The 17,501-nt window shown below is 31.0% G+C and overlaps 1 protein-coding gene across 1 annotated transcript in view; it reads left to right on the top strand.

The window, feature by feature from the left end:
• Window positions 1–1,216: 1,216 nt before the first annotated feature.
• The window catches only part of LOC112603363 (peroxidase), a 31,138-nt gene continuing 14,853 nt past the window's right edge, over window positions 1,217–17,501 (top strand). Inside the window, exon 1 of the mRNA XM_025351891.1 lies at window positions 1,217–1,383. The gene's annotated coding sequence lies outside the window, so the exon portion shown is untranslated. The remainder of the gene's footprint in view (window positions 1,384–17,501) is intronic.

Below are 17,501 nucleotides of genomic sequence, written 5' to 3'. Positions count from 1 at the left end.
TTAGGTATATAGTCTATATACCTATTCCATATAATATAATATACATTAAAAAGTTAAATACTTCAAAAACGCGTTCGATAATATTCTCTTGATGATCGTAGCAAAAATATGAAATGAGTTTAATGTTGTTGGTTTTTTTTTCTGTGTGCATGCAATTGATATAATATATAACGTTAATTAAACATATAGTTCACATATTTTGTTCAAATTTTCATAGTTCCTTTGATATAAAGTAAATATTTAACAAAAAGCTTAGTCATTTAACCTATATAAATTCATTTTAATTTTAATTTGTAAGTGTTATCTCGTTGTTATAAATAAATTTAAATTATTATTATTTTAGATAATAATATACTATTAATTTTTTTGAATTAATAATACGAATAACAATATTATTTAAAAAAATAAAATAACTAAAAACTTAAAATAATTTTTAATATTATATTTAATTTCCTGTCACAATAATTTAATTTAATATAATCGTAATTAATGATTATTGACTGATATAATTTATTGCACTACAGTGTATAATTATAAATATGTAACTAACTATATCACTTTTTGTAACAGATTAAAAATTGATAATATATTATAATCGATTTATGAAAATTGAAAATATTTCCTAATGAATTTAATTTTAATCGATCTTTATGAAATAAGTCTAAAATTCAACCGGTTATTTAAAAAATAAACTACTAAGCTATTTGAAGAAAAAAAATCAGATACCTAATTTTCAAGTGGCCTATATGACATATTATAATACATTATTATGAATATTGAATACTATTGTTAACATCGTGTACTTATACCACGCGTTTTAATTTATACAAAAGCTACAACCGTTTCACGGCATTTAAAATTCTGTTTTATAAAATTGTTATTTATATTTTTTAATTTTTAATTTCCGATATGTAGGTAATACAATTTATAGAATATACACAATTTACACAAATATTATTAAGAAACGCACACATACATGAATGCGTACGCACGTTTGATGTCTATTATGTCAAGAGGACAAGGTGTGTCGAGTCGAGTGTATAAACCGCATAGTTGAGCAGGACCTCCACGGGAAAAAATGCACACCAAAAATCGAATCAAGAACCGAGCAGCTGACCCTGCGAGATGAGAGAAAAAAACACACCACCAAAACGGCGTCACAATCACCTTGATACTTTCACAAAACTGATATTATATGAACAGAATCGCGAATCCTAAGAGGTCCATTCGTTTCCGAACCGGTGATGTGGTTAGGTTACGACGCGCGCCGAACGTTATAGTATACAAGACGTGTAAGGAGTAGGTATAGTATTTTATTGTGCACCGATATTTTAGACGAACACAAGAACATACCGACGACGATCAACGCCCAATCGCATTAAGGTAGGCAAATTATAATGCTAAGTTCAAGTGATATTATGTTTTATTATTACTATCATATTTATAGATTATTAAAAAAAAAAAAAAAAAAAAAAAAATAGAAAAAAATTAATCCGAACAATTTATTGCACTTATTGTTTTAATTCTAATTTTATTTAAACTAGTTGAACAAACAATTTGGTAATAAAAAGTACGTAGTTAATTTTTAATCAACAATTATTATAACGTAGCATAAGATTCGTGCTATGAATTTCTTTTTTCGTTTATTTCTTTTTTTTTTTAATAATTCTTAGTCGTTCGAAACTTTAAAATTAACTTACTTTATACAGTTATGTTTATACCTAAACATTTGTATAATTTTATTTATTTTATTCATGTAAAAATAGATTATTTGATTCATTACAGTATGATAATTAATTACAAAAAAAACATTTTACAAAAAATTCCGATAGTTAATTTGGTATTACATGTTTTTATTATTTAAATTTTGTTCGTTATATTTTATACAGCCATTATAAATTAATAAAAACAACACTCACAGATTCATAATAAATAAGTTTTAATAATAAAATAATATTGTTTCGAACGATAATATTAAGAATGTTATGTTATATTATTAAATCTTTATATGATCAATAATGCTCGTAAACTGTAAGGATATAATATGATTGATAAAAATATAATTATTGGAAAGTGAACTTTAGCTTTTAAGTGAAGTATTATATTATTTAGGTAATACAAAATATTCAATAAATACATTTAAATCGTTAAAACTAAAGTTAGTTTTAAAAAAATATAATATTTTTGTCTTATAAATCAACATTATAACCATTGTAGCTATTAGAAATTTATTTTTTTTTTTGATTGTTAACGAAAAAATTCTCACGCACCTATACATGTAATAATAGCAGGTATATTTTTTCTTTAGATATAAATATACAGTATAGATTGGTCGAGGTAAATAAATTGAAATTCCGTCTTACCACCTTATCTTTCCTATTATCAAATGTCAATCATATATTTACATTGTTATAGTGCATTAGTGAACCTATCACCTATTCTCTGTCAGCTTGTCAATATTCCCGACGTAACCATATAGTTTGAAATGTTATAAAAGGAGAGTAAGTGTGTGTACAGTGATTTCGCAGTCGAGTAAAACCCAAGCGATCATATTATTATATATAACTAGATAGTATATATATATTTTTTTAATGAACTAATAGCAATTGAAATGTATTAAAATTGAAAAAGTTCTCATAACGATTTTGGTTTTGATGAATTTAATTGTTAAACGTACATATATATTATATAGATACTAGTAATCGGTAATAAAAGTGACTGTCAAAGTGTCTTTTATAATACGTTAAAAAAACTTAAACAAAAATACTAAAAAATAAAAATAAAAACTTTCACATCAATTAATACCAATCGTCTCCCGACATTATTTATTATTTTTCTCGTAAAAATCATCTAAAGCTATTTTATTCAAACATTTTCATAGAATTTCTATACTGCGTTTTCGAATACTATATAATTATACGATTTCAATATTAATAATACAGTATAGGAAAAATAATATCCCATACATAATATAGGTACTTATTTACTCGTATGTATTAGTTACACACATCTAGGTCAATAATTACGGTTTACAGCAGATAAGCAAATATTCCTAGACGATTGAATCTTTTCGAAAATAATATAACTATAATTGAATAATTACTTAATAGTGTTTGAAAAGTTAAAAACGTAAAAAAAGAAGGATTCCTGAAACATTAAAAGATCTCGTAAACCTTAACGCATTCTGTAAGCTCCGTCTTGAACGTAATAACAAACACGCCCAATAATATAGCCATTTACGCACATTTATATACCTATTTACAACCATTTATAAAATATTGGACTATTAAGAAGAAAAAAAATAAGATGCAAAATATAGGTTTTCGAAACTAATAATAAAACGCGCAATTTATAAGGCAGGAAAAAGTAAACACGTATCAACCGGTAAAATATATTATATTACATATTTATATGTGCCCAGCAGCCATATTTCACATTTTTATAATAAACGCGTGCGCGGATACGTTCAAAATACGCCGTACCCGTAGGTGCCAGTCGCGGATGAAGTCATATCGGTAAAAAACTGGACTTTCACTACTTACGTACATTTCGACGTTTTAATAATATATCACACTATTTATATATATGCATAATATTAGACGTACACCGCCGCAGCCGGTCGACGTGTGCGCTGCGAATTTAGGACTGCTCGTTAAGCTTGCGTACGCTGGCATAATATTATATTTCTTGTTCGATGATGATACCTTCGAATAATTTTGTTGTCGGCAGATTGACTCGAAATATAATATTATTATGTTATATCGAAAGCTAAACGAAGGGCCACGAATTCACGCATGTACCTGTAAGGTAAAATTAATTTTTCTGTAACAATTCATCCCAAACTATACAAAATTCTCTAGTTACCCTAGACTTATTGTATACACGACCACAATATGGCTTAAGATGTAAGGGAGGTGAAGATATGTCAATGTGATGTTGTGTTTGCGGCTATAGTATAAGTATTGAATTATAAAAATCACGCAGTGAAAGAATAAGTACAATACTTTCAACGATAATAATAATCGTCACACATTGTAATTTGTCAAAAAAAAAATTTTCATACCCAAAATCAATCGCGGTGTAAATGAAATTTCCTCTCTTAATATCCAATGTGCTATTTTACATCGAGAGCGATAAATTGATACATTCGTGGCTGAGGGTAACTAGTCAACATCCTCGTACGCAAATAATTAAAATAAATGTCGGTACCAGTACTCTATTGGTTCACTCTAGGTGCTGTGTAAACAGTACTATATACGCATCGCATCGCAGTGGAAGCAAATAATTTACAATACTATTTTAATAATAATATCGAAATGCAGTGGAAAAAAACTTGAAAACATATTTAACATGCATAATGTAATTGTAATTTTTTAACATACACGACTGCGACAGGTGCGCATTATAAATGCGTTTGAATAGAAAACGACGTACGCCGACCCATTGGTAGATAGATACATACTCGATATTTTACTTTCCGATCGTGTCTGGTAAAAATAATACGTACACATGCCATCATGATTATAAGAGTAATAATGACCTCTGCCATAAATTATATAATACATCAGATGATCCATTTAATTTGTGTCTGCACTCATTATTTCGAAGTGCTTATTAAATTTTTTGGAAATTTAATTTTTCGTATAATTTAATATCATTACATAATTGCTGTATTTTTTGGTTAGATTTTTTTTTTAACTATTTAAGTATCACTTATTTTAGTGATATTACATATACATTGTTGTACAGATTAATACTAAGAAACAGAACATTTTGATTCCTAAACACTGAATTTTAAAAGAGTAAAATACATAATAATTATATTGATAATTTTGTTAGAAAAAAAAATGGTTTTTTTTTAATAATTAAATTATGTAAGAAAATAAATTCTTCAAAAATATTAATAATTATTATAGAAACGATGAGCGTATAGATACTTAAATGGATCTACCTGCACGGCTATACATACGTAATAATATAGTCATGGATTATATTAAAACTGTTTAGAATTTAGACGATCTGCACGCGGCTATTATAAATAAACGATCGTTACATTGTTTAGGTACGCCACCGATAGATAGGCGTGTAGTACTATTGCGCACTTGTACGTCAATCGACGATCCTTGAATTTCGATCTACATGGCTATAGTATACGATATCGTTTTATGTAGTGCAGTAGTCGCGGGGTCAAGTCAATGTCGTCCGATATCAGGTCAGATCACACGATCATAAATCGTTTACGTATCCGTGCGTGGACGACCTTTATTTTTCCGCCCACATTAATGTGTTACAATAATCGTGTTTAAATACATTGCATGTCACGATGTTTATGTGTTGATCTGTCGCGTTTACGCGTGCAAAAACACGAATTCATCAATCCGTAAATATCATAAAACGCGCCAAAAACGAATTAAACACGACACATGAGCGTAAATCCGATGATAAAATGTGTGTAGGTAATACATTGAACGTATTATATTATATCGTAAAGATTAAGATTCGAAATTTCTTCGCCGTGAATATTGTATGGCACGCGTTTGACTTCAACCCAACCCCCTCCCCCCATTTTTGGTGTGATTTCCGAACCATTTCGTAGTTTTCGCTCACTCGACGACCCCGGTACAAACTGAGCAGCTAAGTACGTAGGTACGTGCAATGTCTACAGTTAGTAAACACATAGCACCTAGCTCGAAAAACGCGTTCAATGTGTTTATATTTTAATTTTTATATTCGAGGACGTTACCGTATATATACCCGTAACACTCACATATACGCGCGTACATGTAAATAGTATATATATATATATATATATTGTGATATTGTATAAAATATTATGTCGGCGGCTATTATATGATATGAGATTTTGGCCGGCGGCGATTCGCTCCGGTTATTGTTGACGAAATCGCCACTAATCGAATATTGTTATGTTTATTTAAGCATCTGCGTGGCCATTAGCCTCGGGCGCCGCGGTCTGTGAAATTGCAAAATTAACCTTTCGTTCGTTCGGACAGACTTGTACAAAGTATACGCGCATTATTGACGGGTAGGTATGTGGTGATGATGCGTGTGTGTGTGTGTGTATACTGCAAGCTCCTAACCTGCACAGATGCTTAAGCGAAAATCCCACGCGAAATCCGATATCGTCTCCATCGCATTACACCTATATTATATCATAATATACATACTGCGAGCGTATAAATTAAACGCCGAAACGTTAAATCATAATAACGACGTTATGATAATGTATTCTATTGTTTGAGTAGAGATTTACTTTTAATTATTAATCTCGTGTGAGGTATGTCGACCGCGCACATCGTGTGCAGTGTAACGGGTAATAATTATTAATATTGTATACGCGTCCATAATATGTGTTATACCGCCTCGCCGTAAATACGAGATAATTGAATCGATTAATCGTGAACAAATTAAAATCAACCATCGCTAAAACAATCATAATAATTTATTGTTTAACATTACCCTATCGTACGCGCGTGTATATATTATTGTTTATTTTATCATACAAATAACGTTTTGACGTCAAACACAATTTATAAACATATTTATTCAATTTTTTTTTACAATTACGCCATTTCCGTTCACATAATAGACATGCTACTATTACTATATATAATATACGTGTATGTGTGTGCGTGTGCGTGTGTGTGTGTGTGTGTAATATATATATGCAATTAACACAGGGGGTCCAAATTGATATTTGTTAAAACCTTGCCAAACACGCACGGTTAATAGTAACGGGCATTGATTAATATTTTTAATTGGAAATTTCGTAACGTTTTCATACGTGTTATTAAAATAATTTAGAAATTTTTTATTATTCTATTATACTCACATATATAGCTGTTTCAAACGGATGTGTGATTATAAAATTTTCAGAGACTATTCACTCTGTGAATCCCTCGCGAGCTACGTGTGCGCGTTAGATCCCGGGACGACATTGACAAATATAATATATAGATATTACGTTTTGCCGTCGTTTCATAGTCATGCGTCTAAATTGACAGTCGGCGTTGGGAAACACACTGAACCGAATAATTACACAGGTCATCGCGGCAGCTATTGTTCTGCTGGTTATAAGGATGATTTGAGGACGCTTAGATGTAGCTTGATATAGCTTAGCGGTGTTACGTAGTCACACATACATTTTCTTATGTTTATATAGAGTACTCGTGCATATAGATATAGTATAGATATCTACTACCCTACTGTAAATCGCAATAACAGCAATGTCCCGAAAAATCGTAAATCTGTAATAACTAAATCACTGAATCACCGAACGTAATGCTCAATTTCACTGTTATCCTGTGTACTGTACAGGATGTGGGATTTCTAATATTTCTATACATTACTAGATGAACAATATAGGACTACATGTGTTAATTCAAACGAACAAAAAAAAAAGAAACGTCGTATCATCGTTTGGTCCATTAAAAGAGCCGAAAAAAAGAACAGGGTTCTAAAATATTGGATTTCTCGGAAATGTGTTATTATCCAACAACACCTCTATTATACACGCGTTTAAGTACTGCAGATAGAGTCACTCATTATACGACCCGACGTCTAATATGTTTTATTTTTCCCACAACAGATAGTTTCACTCAACCACTGTCATTATATTTATGATATATATTTCATACCGCTCATAAAGTCATAACTTCCAGTTGTGGCAGTTGCACCAAATTGTTTGCACGGTCGTGTTGTAACTAGCGTATGTTTTTAACAGACGTTTAATATTTACAAGAAAAAAAATTACAAAAAATTACGAAAAACCCGTTCTCAGTATTGCGAGCACATATTTTAATTTTAATTTTTTGTAAAAGAGAAACTTAGGATGTCACCGTTGAATTTATTTTTAGCCAACCGATACTTTATGATAGGGAATGGCGTACATCAAATGCGAATCGCATTAAGTATTATAGTTTAGAAGGCACTATTAGGTTGACCTATGACCCAACCTAGCCTAACCCGACGCGCGTCCGAGCTACGCGACCCATTTAGCGCATAATGCACACATACACATATTGCTGTATAAAAACAAATGTTTTGCTTGAATCGCTCGTTAATAAATAATTTTTTTTCTACTGCGATAATCCGAACGAGGGCTGACCTACCTATATAGTAAGATATGTATAACTGTGTAGTATCACAGCGTATACTGCTATTATCTTCACTCTTCAGTATTATTATGTGTATTATACGTATGCGTAATAGTAGCCGAGTGTATATTTTTTTTCCAACCGGGTCATCATCAATCACACGCCGACCTAATCACGTAGTATAGGCAATATATAGGCATCTACTACTGCAGCACGATTACACAGCTTCTGGTCTCGAGGCGTGGCAAATTTCGAAACGGATTATTTTTTAAAAATCAGATGTGAACGACGGACATCGATGAATTAACAATCTCAATTGAATTGCTGTAACACGACAGACGATAATTTTAATGTGATCCATTGGTATTGACACGGTGTAAAAAGTTGACGTTGAAGTTCGTCTTGATATGTCTATACCGATAAACGGTCGGCACTTATCAAAAACATTAGTTGCTGTTATACAACATATACACGACAAGATATTCTAATAATATTGTATTATAGGCGATGGTATTATCAGCGGAATGGAAACATAAATTACTATTGTTGACGAAACTATTAATGTCTATGTTTATGATATGAGAGATACCGAAACGTTAAGATAAATGTTTGCTCGATCTTGACAATACAATATCGTTATAATACTTTAAGTTAATTGTCGTCCGGAAAGAACGGACCCCACAGGAGAGGGATAAAACTGTATTTTTGAGAATGATGCCTATTGATACAATACATGGCCGTGATGCCGTCGCCCAAATAATAATACCTATTTATGTTATAATATCATTATACTGTCTTTGCTGTTATATACAAAGCCCCGGCCAAGTGAAAGGACGTAAAATGTTTAAGTAGGTATGGAGCAGGTATAATACACGAGTTACCCGCAGACCTATATGTAACTGCATAATGAATGCAGCGCAGTAAATTCGGCCAGAGAACCATCGAAATGTCACGAATATTTTCTTCCGTTTTTCTATACATATAATTAATAATTATTATTATTCCCGTGTAAGCGCACACTTGAAACAGCACGGTCGCGGATAACGCCCGAATGAAACACACCGCAGTCGTCATGTAACATGTTATATTATATATTATTATTATTATACGCTATGAATAATGATGATATACATCATACCGAAAAATGTGAGTCGCGATGCAGTTCGTATATACATCACAGGACACAGACTTGGTCTACGGTACACACATATATATATAGGCAATATAATAATATGATATATGAGGCGTCTCACATAGTCATGTACACTGTAAGTCTGGTACATCGAGTACTCAAAAAACATATAACACCGGCGCCCATCGTATATTATATCATACTATCATAATGTATTCACTGGATATAGTGCTAGTCACGTTTTGCTGTTTGTTATCATTTAGCACCATTGTTTTGAATTCAACTCGCGAGCAACTGCTGAACTGTGTGTACTTACATACAGCTGTCGGTCGATGAAGTGTTGAGTACTAAACATTTAAACGCTCCACAATATATGATATAATAATAATATCATATTATAAATCGTGGGCGTTTGAATAAGGCACCAACTCGGGAGAGCAAAAACAGTTATAGTGTTTAATTTTACATGATCTCTCTCTCTCATAATATACGTGGACGTTTTACTGATTTTCTTCAGTATAGTGTTCGTCGGAAAGCGGGTCGATCATCATTGTTATAGTCGTTTTGACGGACACACTAGCGCCGCCGAAGAAGAAAATACTAGTTCAAGTATTCAACGATAACAATATATCGTATTATATAACAGTCATATAATTACTATACGTAGAAAATGGTCGGAGTTAATTTTCCAAGATAACTCAACCGTGCGCTATTCAACCAAGGCAGCCGATTCGTTATATATAGTAACGATAACTATACAATCCGCATCACATAAAAAATCTATTATAAACTAATTTTTCCGATAACTCTATTAAAAAATACTCAATGCATTTTTTTTATACATAATTTTAATATAATTTATAATCATTACGCGATCATATTGGACTTCTCGAGGTCGGGCTTATTGTTGCCGGTGAATACGAAAAACTAAAAAAATTCGTCAATTCGTCATTATTGCCATCACCGTGCGATATTTGTGTACAATGTTGTACGTAAATTAAACATGTTTGATGTTATTGCTCGTTTTGCTAAATATTTTATTAATTTATAAATATTATTATAAACTGTAGACCATAAGAGGCGTCAAATTTCTAAATACGTCTTGGTGTTAGAATCTCGAAAAAGAAAAAGTTAAACGCGCAACACACCTATACAACATAATATATTAATATTTAATAGTATTTTAATATTGACGATTTTCGCTATATCTAAAGGCACGTAAAATTAATATAATACTTTGTGTCCGTTATACCAGGCAATGTGTATATGTGTACGTGATACGTGCTGCAGTAAAACTCTACCATCGCATGCAGAGGTGTTTAAAAGCGAGAAACATAATGTGAGTAAGATTATAGACAACTCTTCCCGGAATTTTACTGATATGCGACGACGATTATAATATTATTATTATTACTTTCGGCAAATAAATTTACGTTTAATTTTTCAATAATTCCGCTATTCACAATAATATATGATAATATATCACATCCGGCGAAATCGGCAGAAACGCGTGTACCGTACATATTAAAAGATATTAAGTTATCATTACGATTAATTTTTAAAATGCTATAATGCAATATATGAAGATTTTGTAGACAATGGCTATATGGTTCAAGATTTTTATTTCTATTTAATCCAGTCGTTAATCATTATAGAGAAAAATACAAGATCTTGCAAGAGACTATTTAACGATATTAGACAAATTATAATCGAAAATCCATAATACATTATTATAAAAACAATAATTAAAATATGTTTGTTGTGAAAATTATTCTTGGAATTACTGACCACTAGAAATATTTTAGAAATGTTTAGACATTTCTAATCTGGGAATATTTTTTTACTAACACCGCACTAACAATACAATACATGGTTTGCACTTATCGCTATATAATAAAGGTACCAACACGTATATAAATATATATTATAATTACAATCGGTCATATTAAGATGTCGTCGCCAACAACGGCTCAAAGAAAAGCTCAGCGACAATAACAATAAACACGAGCGTTAATATATTATACATGCCGCAGTCGTTTGGGCGGACGCATAAAATTTGCATGCGATTATAAATACTCGCGTATAGTTGTGTGTGCGCGTATACGAGGAAAGCGTCGTGTTTTTCTGTATGTATATGTGTACTGCACCGCACACGTATTATAATGACGTAAGTACATATGTAAACGCGAAACGAATATTATGCGCACACGCTACATTGGATGATTGTGAGCAGAGCGTCGTAAATCCATAGCATTCATCACAAAAAAATATTGTGTACACGACAATATGTACCTATACAATACATAATATATATATTATATATACATATATACAATATGACCTCATTCTTCGTACTAAAAACGAACACGCTGAAGTGTATAGATACGAAGCACATGACAATAACGTATACCCACGTATGAGATAACGCAGGATCCTGTACCTTTATACACATATAATAACGATCACGACTAAACTCAGTCTTGGATATAAGATGGTGCCATTTATCGGTGACTTGTTGTATTATAATATGTATTATCATTATGATAACATCGTCTTTATCTGCGCCACATCATCAGGAAATGTGAAACTTTTTGAAGTGGTCCGCGGATGAGAAAAATTTGCCTGCCCATTAAATTTGACACAATTTTAACCTGATATACAAATCGAGACGGCACCCGCGGCTAGTATGCTCGACCAATCTATATACGTACAAATATACAATAATGACGTATATTTTCACCGTTTACCATCATAATACTATTATAAAACGTTTTAGACTGTAGCGCAGCATATGTACACAATAATAATAATAATGTATAATGTGAATGATACATAACACGTATATATAATTATTACAAAATATATGCTAAACCGTCGGAGTGTCTAACCGCACAGATGGTATGTATTTTACTGTTGATGATCATAAACAAAATGTAAACTAAAAATTATCTTAACATCTATACAACATTTTTATAAAATCTATGAACTAAATAAATTAACATAGTAAATTATGATCATCAAACAATCCAAACGATTCATTTCATTGTTTTTATTCACTATCATAATGATTATAAGTTCCAATCCGACCATTCCGACTAATCCATTTGGAGTTCAGACGCAAGATTTGTAATTAACTGTCATGACGAGAAACTCCTGTGGGATCTGTCTCACATTAAAGAATTAATTTTTGTCCGACATTAATTATTATTTTGATTCATCAACAAAATATCAAGAACACACGGTGTACTATGAAATACCTGTACTTAGTGTACCTAAATATCCTATGGGAACATACCATTGCATATACGATACACTATACAATCATAATAATATGACGCATTCAACGATATATGTAATAACATTTCGATCGTGTCCCGAGTACAGAAATATAATCTAATGCTCGCGTGATGTATTTAACGAGATTTCGCGCTCGGCAGCCGGAAAGCAATAAATTACCTATCGTTTGTCTAATGAGATTTTCGGGAAACGAACAACTACGTAATGTGGCATGTGAGTAATCATCGTATTATACAGATGTATTTCGTATATTAAATGAAACCGACGTCTCTAAATAATAATAGCAATGATAATAACAACAATAATAAGATATTTTATTCTCATATTCTGATCTGAAAATCCATCGTACGCGCACATAATAATATTATATAGATTGTTATAAATACGTTTACGCATAGCAGACACGATTTTATTTGCCGATTTCGTGAACGATAAAATATAAAGGTACAATAATAGGTGCAAGTATATACGTTGTATCTATATAACATGCACTTATTATATTATATTGGTAGAATGACGTATCGGATTAACGAGGAGAAATTAGGAGCTCATTAAAACGGATTGTTCGCACTTATGTCTATGTGTACGTTTCCCAATCCAAATTTACCCATGAATGCATATATTATACATAATAATTTATTATATTCATCACCATGCAAATTATAACATAATATATAAAAACATTAATATTTATGCACGTTTATATGTACTATCGATATAGATATATATGGTTGAAAAGTTAATTAAATTCGTTGTGTAACAAATATTTATAATATATAAGAGCTCGTGAAATGTTTACGAGTGATGGTAGTTAAGTATATTTAGGCTGCATAGTTACCGCATTGACGCGTGTGCGGTCGTGAGAACATCTCATCGGGGGCGAAACCACGCGTTGGCCAATTTAAATACTAAATAATAAAACGTATTGAAATAACATCGTAATCGATCATTTTTTCACGAGTACATCGCGCGCGACATGCTGCTGGCCCTCGACAGCATTTCGAAGGACTCGTTACAAAATCAAATATTTAAAAGAAAAAAATCCAGCCGGCGGTCGCGACACACGAAAATTGTGTTTTCGATTCCATGCGGTTTTCATGACCCGTCCTTGGGCCCCAAGACTATTGTATAGTAGTTATGTGTTTTACAGTATATTATATAGACACTAAACCTATGTATACGTATAAAACAAGACCTACGAAAAATAAGAAAAAAATTCCATCAAAAAACAATATTTAGTTGCAATTATCTGTGCAAACCCACTGAGTTTATTTATTATGCAACGCGTTTAAAAATATGAATCGGTAGCGCAGATTTTCACGTTATCACGTTCGCGGATCACACTCTTTTATATATTGTACTCCGCAGTATAATATAATGTATAAAATTTATTAAAACATTTTATTTCTATAATGTATCTCCACAATACTATAGGTTTATAATTTAGTTAAGTTTAAACGCTCTCGGCGAGGTGCAAATGACACATACACAGCGTACCGTATCATTATATATATATATATATATATATATATCCTTACATCGATTTACATAATATATTATACATGTATGTGTAATATATGCTGTCGTGTGTGTTCATTTACGGTAAAATATATAACTATATAATATTACAAAATGGTCGCACTTACAGACTCACACACACACATTAAAATATATACGAGCATTATTCCAATATATCTCCCATGTTATAATGTGCACAACTATGATGAAATCGGTGCAAATTTCTTATGATACACAGCAGCTCGGACACGATTTTATAAGATAATATATCAATGTAAATATATAACTGTGGCAGCGGCGGACTTCGATCCCGGCAACGGCCGTCGATAGCAGCTATATATTATAATACACAGTCTATAGTATTTGTACGCACTATATAATGCTCCGGGGTCGTTACGTTCACCGTCGGATGACATTCCACATTTCCACTGCGTGATAATAATGAATATCACATAATATTATATAGCTGAATAGTACACATACATTTATAAATTGTAATTTATATATAAGCATACGACATCGGTGTCACACCGCTTATTACCGCGCGCGTTCATTATTACCTATATTTCAATTTACGATACTGACGGTTTATTATTTCACGGTCGAGTTGGGCGTGTGAGATTTTTTCCGATGACAATATTTATAATTTATACGTATATAATATCAAACACTCGCTATAATAAATGTATGTATATACATGTAAGAGTGTATACTGTATATTATATATTATTTCATGTTAAATGACATCGTTACAACGATGTGTAATAAGTAAACAGTGTAAGATTATATTAAATCATTCAGATACACGTTATAATATTGTATACATAGAAAAAAGTACGATTGATTATTAATATCATCATCAGCAAATAAAGATTTTATGTAAAAGTTAAAATTTTGTTAAGACGTTTCATTGCATATTTTTAAACAAGGATATCTTTACGTATCCTCCTATTCATTTCGTATAATATATAAATTTCACTCTAGCGATTACATTATAAGATTATAACGCATACACTAGTTTAGCGGCACCCACTTGTCACGCCGTTCTGCGCGCGTATATTATACATCATCGCGGTTAGGTGCAATAATAGCAGTTTATAATATAACAGTCGCCGGAGACTTCAACGCTGATCTCGTTTTTGTCACGACGACCGCGACGTTGCGGCACATGCACGCCGCAATTGCGGCAGCGCTATAAACACAATCAATCATCTCGACGTAGACCACATATTATTATATTATATTATTATTATTCCTGCACTTGTCTAATTTGCAACAATTGCAACGTTGCGTTGCGTTGCGTAACGGGTATTGTCAACGGGCGCATATTGTAAGTATAGATGCGTGCCCACACGTGTATATAAAATACGAGTAGATACGTCGGTGGGCACGTGAAACTTTCGTTTATGGGCCTAGCTTCCTCTGTCGTGGTCATCGTAATGCGTGACCCGCGTTACGATTATATATTGATATGATTTATTAAATATCTGCATATATTATCGGTAGTATAGTGGTAGTACTATGCTATGGGGAGAAAACCAATTTCATGTGCAAGGGAGTGGTAATCAAGAAATCAAAATTTATGTTAAAATATAAAATAAATAATATATTAATGAACCGTAATCGCTGTTTTATAAATAATGATTAAAATTATATGAAGTATAGTAAAAAATAATACTCTATATTTAAACACGCTATTAAATTAAGCAATAATAAATACGAAGAACCGGACTTTTATTGTTAAATGAAAGTGTAAACGAAAACCGGTATAGGTAAATAGTTGTTTGATTAATGCACTCTCGTTTGTTTCATTATGGAATTGTTTCAGCAAAGTGATCCGATTGTATAATATTCAGGTGATAGTAAAAACGATTGTGAAAAACTATACCTTGAAATCTGTTCTGTGTCCCATTCAGAGTATACCACACACACGCACACTCACAACATTCTGATTTAAATTTGATATTAAACACTCTCGACTTATCTAAAATGTATTGCACGTCGTATAACAATATTATATAATATGCAATAGGTATACGTCCGTTACTCGATAAGCGTTAAGTATAGTATAGTTATTATTTTTATTTATTGTTATTACTTATAAATATCATAGTGATATGATGTATAATATTACATTATATTATTCTAAAGGTGTAATATATCAACATCTAAACATATATGTGTAATGTAATGTCTGTATACAGTATTATAATATCCAAACAAATATCTTTTTCCTATACATGATCTACAATGTTATGTTTCTACTGGTCGATAAATTGCATTGAAAAATAATCAAATATAAATAATACCAGTAAATAGTATGGATGTAGGTACTCGCATTACAAATTTATAATATAATGATCAATATACATAATAATAATGTATTAATGACCTTATCCGTGTTCCATTTTTTATTATATTTTCAATAATTTTCAACTTAAATTATCGCCGCATACCAATAATAAATTACATATTTTAGATACACGCACATAGATGTATATAGGTCTAATAGAAACGATAAGCATTTAAGTCTAAGGACATTATATTGTAAGGACGCATATAATATTATGTATGACTTTTTTCGTTGTATAATTACCAATATTACCCTCATAATAATCTTATTTACACAATGACTTGGTTATAAAAGTGACCTTATAGAGCAAAACTAACAAGTGAGATAATTTTTTATGGTATCATATTAATATTTTTCGTCTAATTTTCAATTATATATAAGCGCTATACATTATAATAATACATCAAGTGACAAGTAGGCATATACAAATTACGAGGTTTTGCATATAATATAACGATGTGTAACATATTTTCAACGATATTATTAAAATGTAGATCTAGAATATAAAATATGTAATAACAGCTTTTTTTATTATGCCTTTTTACAAATATTTTTAGCTAGTGATGAGAAATACATAATATATTATATGATTTATAAATGTCATTGTAATTTGAATGATAGATATCTACATATTACATTGATAATTCTAGTTCCACAAAATCAGTTACTTTGTCTCAAACAACAAAAAATGTATAATTAAAAACCTATGAATTTATTAGAAAATAATACAAATGATTTAGTTTTCATAAAAAATAACTTTTATTTTTCCACTCGGCCTAGGTTAGGTTCCACCACTTAACTTATTTCATTGTTTATTTTTATTATTTTATTTTATATATCTTTTATCGCATTTAAATCCTAGCGCTAGTTATTGTACATTTTTAATCGATAATATAAATAATATGAGTATATTTTATAATCCGCTATCTATCATACCTTATTAAAAAACGTGGGTTCATCATTATACATAATAAATCAATCACGCAACAAATTACGCTAGTTTTATTTTAAAAATTTAATATTGTGTACTTTATATATGTATATTGTGATATAATATATGAATACAGAAACGTTTACTAACAAGAAG

Source organism: Melanaphis sacchari, unplaced genomic scaffold (assembly GCF_002803265.2).
Source record: "Melanaphis sacchari strain LSU unplaced genomic scaffold, SCAv2.0 Contig106_pilon_pilon, whole genome shotgun sequence".
Classification (NCBI taxonomy): domain Eukaryota; kingdom Metazoa; phylum Arthropoda; class Insecta; order Hemiptera; family Aphididae; genus Melanaphis; species Melanaphis sacchari.
This window is presented reverse-complemented; position numbering and strand designations above follow the sequence as displayed.